General features: G+C 42.6%; 2 non-coding genes across 2 annotated transcripts; one reads left to right on the top strand and one right to left on the bottom strand.

The window, feature by feature from the left end:
• Positions 1–4,613: 4,613 nt before the first annotated feature.
• TRNAI-UAU (transfer RNA isoleucine (anticodon UAU)) lies at positions 4,614–4,703 on the top strand. The gene is given in 2 exon segments: positions 4,614–4,651; positions 4,668–4,703. It is a non-coding gene; the product is annotated as a tRNA-Ile (tRNA).
• A 1,372-nt stretch (positions 4,704–6,075) lies between these two features.
• On the bottom strand, positions 6,076–6,147 carry TRNAM-CAU (transfer RNA methionine (anticodon CAU)). The gene has a single exon. It is a non-coding gene; the product is annotated as a tRNA-Met (tRNA).
• Between the last annotated feature and the right edge of the window lie 769 nt (positions 6,148–6,916).

Below are 6,916 nucleotides of genomic sequence, written 5' to 3'. Positions count from 1 at the left end.
ACATCTCATTTCCAGCACATCCATTCTCCTGCGCACAACTCTATCCATAGCCCACGTCTCGCATCCATATAACATTGTTGGAACCACTATTCCTTCAAACATACCCATTTTTGCTTTCCGAGATAATGTTCTCGACTTCCACACATTCTTCAAGGCTCCCAGAAGTTTGATCGAGTAAGTAACGTAAGGGTAAGAGAGATGTGTGGAAATAAAAAGAGCGTGGTTGAGAGAGCAGAAGAGGGTGTTTTGAAATGGTTTGGGCACATGGAGAGAATGAGTGAGGAAAGATTGACCAAGAGGATATATGTGTCGGAGGTGGAGGGAACGAGGAGAAGTGGGAGACCAAATTGGAGGTGGAAAGATGAAGTGAAAAAGATTTTGTGTGATCGGGGCCTGAACATGCAGGAGGGTGAAAGGAGGGCAAGGAATAGAGTGAATTGGATCGATGTGGTATACCGGGGTTGACGTGCTGTCAGTGGATTGAATCAAGGCATGTGAAGCGTCTGGGGTAAACCATGGAAAGCTGTGTAGGTATGTATATTTGCGTGTGTGGACGTGTATGTATATACATGTGTATGGGGGTGGGTTGGGCCATTTCTTTCGTCTGTTTCCTTGCGCTACCTCGCAAACGCGGGAGACAGCGACAAAGGAAAAAAAGAAATTATATATATATATATATATATATATATATATATATATATATATATATATATATATACACACATAGGTTTGCGGCAGTGGTGTGTGATGTCTCCATGGTTGTTTGATTTGTTTATGGATGGGGTTGTTAGGGAGGTAAATGCAAGAGTCTTGGAAAGAGGGGCAAGTATGAAGTCTGTTGGGGATGAGAGAGCTTGGGAAGTGAGTCAGTTGTTGTTCGCTGATGATACAGCGCTGGTGGCTGATTCATGTGAGAAACTGCAGAAGCTGGTGACTGAGTTTGGAAAAGTGTGTGGAAGAAGAAAGTTAAGAGTAAATGTGAATAAGAGCAAGGTTATTAGGTACAGTAGGGTTGAGGGTCAAGTCAATTGGGAGGTGAGTTTGAATGGAGAAAAACTGGAGGAAGTGAAGTGTTTTAGATATCTGGGAGTGGATCTGGCAGCGGATGGAACCATGGAAGCGGAAGTGGGTCATAGGGTGGGGGAGGGGGCGAAAATCCTGGGGGCCTTGAAGAATGTGTGGAAGTCGAGAACATTATCTCGGAAAGCAAAAATGGGTATGTTTGAAGGAATAGTGGTTCCAACAATGTTGTATGGTTGCGAGGCGTGGGCTATGGATAGAGTTGTGCGCAGGAGGATGGATGTGCTGGAAATGAGATGTTTGAGGACAATGTGTGGTGTGAGGTGGTTTGATCGAGTGAGTAACGTAAGGGTAAGAGAGATGTGTGGAAATAAAAAGAGCGTGGTTGAGAGAGCAGAAGAGGGTGTTTTGAAGTGGTTTGGGCACATGGAGAGAATGAGTGAGGAAAGATTGACCAAGAGGATATATGTGTCGGAGGTGGAGGGAACGAGGAGAAGAGGGAGACCAAATTGGAGGTGGAAAGATGGAGTGAAAAAGATTTTGTGTGATCGGGGCCTGAACATGCAGGAGGGTGAAAGGAGGGCAAGGAATAGAGTGAATTGGATCGATGTGGTATACCGGGGTTGACGTGCTGTCAGTGGATTGAATCAGGGCATGTGAAGCTTCTGGGGTAAACCATGGAAAGCTGTGTAGGTATGTATATTTGCGTGTGTGGACGTGTATGTATATACATGTGTATGGGGGTGGGTTGGGCCATTTCTTTCGTCTGTTTCCTTGCGCTACCTCGCAAACGCGGGAGACCGCGACAAAGGAAAAAAAAAATTATATATATATATATACATATATATATATATATATATATATATATATATATATATATATATATATATATATATGTATATATACACACACACACATACACACACATATATATATGTATATATATATATATATATATATATATATATATATATATATATATATATATATATATATATATATATGTATATATATATATCATCCCTGGGGATAGCGGAGGGGAAAATGATTTGGTAAACAGAGAAGAGGTAGTAAAAGCTTTGCGGAAGATGAAAGCCGGCGAGGCAACAGGTTTGGATGGTATTGCAGTGGAATTTATTAAAAAAGGGGGTGACTGTATTGTTGACTGGTTGGTAAGGTTATTTAATGTATGTATGACTCATGGTGAGGTGCCTGAGGATTGGCGGAATGCGTGCATAGTGCCATTGTACAAAGGCAAAGGGGATAAGAGTGAGTGCTCAAATTACAGAGGTATAAGTTTGTTGAGTATTCCTCGTAAATTATATGGGAGGGTATTGATTGAGAGGGTGAAGGCATGTACAGAGCATCAGATTGGAAAAGAGCAGTGTGGTTTCAGAAGTGGTAGAGGATGTGTGGATCAGGTGTTTGCTTTGAAGAATGTATGTGAGAAATACTTAGAAAAGCAAATGGATTTGTATGTAGCATTCATGGATCTGGAGAAGGCATATGATAGAGTTGATAGAGATGCTCTGTGGAAGGTATTTAGAATATATGGTGTGGGAGGCAAGTTGTTAGAAGCAGTGAAAGGTTTTTATCGAGGATGTAAGGCATGTGTACATGTAGGAAGAGAGGAAAGTGATTGGTTCTCAGGGAATGTAGGTTTGCGTCAGGGGTGTGTGATGTCTCCATGGTTGTTTCATTTGTTTATGGATGGGGTTGTTAGGGAGGTGAATGCAAGAGTTTTGGAAAGAGGGGCAAGTATGCAGTCTGTTGTGGATGAGAGAACTTGGGAAGTGAGTCAGTTGATGTTCGCTGATGATACAGCGATGGTAGCTGATTCGTGTGAGAAACTGCAGAAGCTGGTGACTGAGTTTGGTAAAGTTTGTGGAAGAACAAAGCTGTGAGTAAATGTCAATAAGAGCAAGGTTGTTAGGTACAGTAGGGTTGAGGGACAAGTCAATTGGGAGGTAAGTTTGAATGGTGAAAATCTGGAGGAAGTGAAGTGTTTTAGATATCTGGGAGTGGATTTGGCAGCGGATGGAACCATGGAAGTGGAAGTGAATCATAGGGTGGGGGAGAGGGCGAAAGTTCTGGGAGCGTTGAAGAATGTGTGGAAGTCGAGAACATTATCTCGGAAAGCAAAAATGGGTATGTTTGAAGGAATAGTGGTTCCAACAATGTTATATGGTTGCAAGGCGTGGGCTATAGATAGAGTTGTGCGGAGGAGGGTGGATGTGCTGGAAATGAGATGTTTGAGGACAATGTGTGGTATGAGGTGGTTTGATCGAGTAAGTAATAATAGGGTAAGAGAAGTGTGTAGTAATAAAAAGAGTGTGGCTGGGAGAGCAGAAGAGGGTGTTTTGAAATTGTTTGGTCACGTGGAGAGAATGAGTGAAGAAAGATTGACCAAGAGGATATATGTGTCAGAGGTGGAGAGAACGAGGAGGAGTGGGAGACCAAATTGGAGTGGAGAGAAAAAGCTTTTGAATGATCGTGGCCTGAGCATGCAGGAGGGTGAAAGGCGTGCAAGGAATAGAGTGAATTGGAACGATGTGGTATACCGTGGTCGACGTGCTGTCAATGGATTGATCCAGGGCATGTGAAGCGTCTGGGGTAACCATGGAAAGTTCTGTGGTGCCTGGATGTGGAAAGGGAGCTGTGGTTTCGTTGCATTATTACATGACAGCTAGAGACAGAGTGTGAACGAATGTGGCCTTTGTTGTCTTTTCTAGCGCTACCTCGCGCACATGCAGGGGGAGGGGGGTTGTTATTTCATGTGTGGCGGGGTGGCGATGGGAATGAATAATGGCACACAGTATGAATTATGTACCTGTGTATACATGTATATGTCTCTGTGTGTATATATATGTATGCGTTGCCATGTATAGGTATGTATATTTGCGTGTGTATGTGGGTGGGTGGGCTATTCTTTCGTCTGTTTCCTTGCGCTATGATAGATAGCAAGTGTATTATCGTTAGTACCTACATGATAGATAACAAGTGTATTATCGTTAGTACCTACATGATAGATAACAAGTGTATTATCGTTAGTACCTACATGATAGATAACAAGTGTATTATCGTTAGTACCTACATGATAGATAACAAGTGTATTATCGTTAGTACCTACATGATAGATAACAAGTGTATTATCGTTAGTACCACCACAAACCTCGTCTGCAGCGTGGACAACATCATCTACCCTGGCACAAGGTAAACAAATCGTTTACGGCGTGAGGGATTTGTGGACTAGAATTCCTGGAGTTGTGCTCGTATCTTGGAGTCGCTGAGGAACTTTACTTCGTGTTCGTTGTCCTCAACATGAGGAACGTATTGTTTGTAATTATTGTCATCAAAGATAATTGTTTATGGGGTTCCCCACCTCGTCGCAATACCTGGAAGGGTCGTCTTTCCTTATTGAGAGAAGAAGGATTACTTTAGTGTGTCTCAACACCCACGACACTGCTTGCCCACGTTGATGGCTCACTACTTGACTCTCTCAGTAAGTTGGATGTGACCATGTCTTGAAGGATCGCTGCTTCTCATCCATGAGGCTCTGGCTCCATTACGTGTTGCAGCCAAATAATTCAGAAGCCCCAGTGGCGCAACTGGTTAGCGCACGGTACTTATACGACAGTTGCTGAGCCATGCCGGGGTTGTGAGTTCGAACCTCACCTGGGGCAGAGGTTTTATGTCCTGGATGATGCAGTAGGATGCTAGTGAGTCATAATGTCAGGGTAGTTAGTTCGATCCTCACTCTACGATGGTCAGGTTTCCCAAGTGGTCTCTGGCTCCCAATCAATAGGCCAGGGTTCGTCTCCAGCCATGGCAATCAATGGCACTACAACGATTAGCAAGGCTAACTTTACAGCAGTGGAACCTCACTCACATTATTGACCAGGTCCCCTAATGACGTTGTCAGCCTGACCACCCATGAATCACTTTCACACACACACATATACACACACACACAGACACACTCACACACACACACAACCTTTACCTACAGGACTGAATGTGTTTATCTTCTTATTTTGTTCGTGTTTTTCCGTGTTAAAGTCTGGCTTCCTCGATGTATGCACAGCGTATGTTATCTTTAGTTTCACAATACTCCATGAGAGTTTTCCTGCTGGATTGGTCTATGACTTCCTGACGTAATAAAAACACAGAAATAAAGTCTTAATGGTCAGGTCAAAGGTCAGACCATCATAATACCTGAAGGTCGCTCCGTCGTGTTCAGCCACACAGATCTTTCAGATCTTCATGCCTGAGTACGATACCACATTACCAGCTTCCAATATTATACTACCTTTCCCGCCACACCACACAACAGCCTCACCTTAATGTCATGCAACATCAACATTTATATTTGGTCTCTGACGACAACCCCCCCACAACCACCAGCAGACCCATGCAGGCCCCCATGTCACTTACGTCACTACAGTTTCCAGGCACCAGGCATTTCAGTGGCTGTTAATTACCACTCCTCTGACTCAGGCAGCTTTCTTACCTTCCTGTCTCACCCAGACGTTGTCTGCTGGCTCTCACTCCACAAACATACAACCTCTCCTTCCCAGACATAACACATCACAATACCTTACTCCTACCACTTTGATCTTCGTGGCAAAATATGTCTGCGGAGAGCGTTACGCGCTTGCCCTGCCTTTTGGTAAAATCTCGTTAGATGAAACCATAAACAAGAACTCCTCTCTCTCTCTCTCTCTCTCTCTCTCTCTCTCTCTCTCTCTCTCTCTCTCTCTCTCTCTCTCTCTCTCTCTCCAGCCAACCACTATGAATGTAGATTGCGTGACTGAGTGAGAGCGATGAATTTCTTGCCATATGACAGCGAGCCACTCTCCACACTACCCACCCACCCACCCAGCACATATCAACTTGCCTCTCAGCTGAGAGAGATAGATAAATAGAGAGAGAGAGAGAGAGAGAGAGAGAGAGAGAGAGAGAGAGAGAGAGAGAGAGAGAGAGAGAGAGAGAGAGAGAGAGAGAGAGAGAGCCTACCTACGAGTATTTACGATCACAAAAAAATACTGAAAACAAAGGCCCCGCCGGGAATCGAACCCGGACCAACTGTTTATGAGGCAGATGTGCTAACCACTACACCACGGAGCCACTTGTCAGGGGCGGAAAAATTTCTTATATATTAACAAACGTGACTGAGGACTTAAAGAATCTGGTACAAACATAATGGTATTTGTGATAAATGATTTGTTTATGATAAATATGTATTGTGTTGCATTATAATGGTTGTTCAGAACCAAGATCTTTAAGCCTGAATCCTTAAGATCATATAAGAAATAATAAAAACGTGTTAGAAACATAAGAATTCATGATTAGAAAGAACAGAACGCATTATCATGTGGGTATGTAAGTGAAAATGCAATACAAGGAGCTAGTTTAAGGCAGGAGTATAAAATATTTACCTCTACGTCTTTTTTATTTCGTCACCATTTCTTGTGTTTACTATCAAGAAATGTCTTTTATGTTACATAAGAATTCTGTATAGGTATTTGATTAATGTTCTCCAAAGACGCGTTGTATAACTCTTCGTTAGTGAAGTTCATTTCGTGTAATGGATCATGCATTACAAAGTTGTGTCTATCCACACAAGTGTTACACGTCCCAGGTAAAGATATATTCTAGAGATAGTGTATATCTAACATATATATGTGTTTTATAAATATTTATAAAAAGTTTTCCTGAGGGACAATACCTAAGACTTTCGTATTAAAGTTGATCAGTTGTAAGTGATCAAGCATTACAAAGGTGTGTCCATTACCACAGGTGCTACTGATCCCAGGTAAAGGTATTTCATCATCTTTGTATCTTTAACCTTTCTAGTTATAGATGTTTCATCCCTGATTCCATCCTCACAATCGAT

Source organism: Panulirus ornatus, chromosome 43 (assembly GCF_036320965.1).
Source record: "Panulirus ornatus isolate Po-2019 chromosome 43, ASM3632096v1, whole genome shotgun sequence".
NCBI classification, from domain to species: Eukaryota; Metazoa; Arthropoda; class Malacostraca; order Decapoda; family Palinuridae; genus Panulirus; species Panulirus ornatus.
Note: the sequence above shows the minus strand (reverse complement) of the source record. Positions and strands in the feature narration are given on the sequence as shown.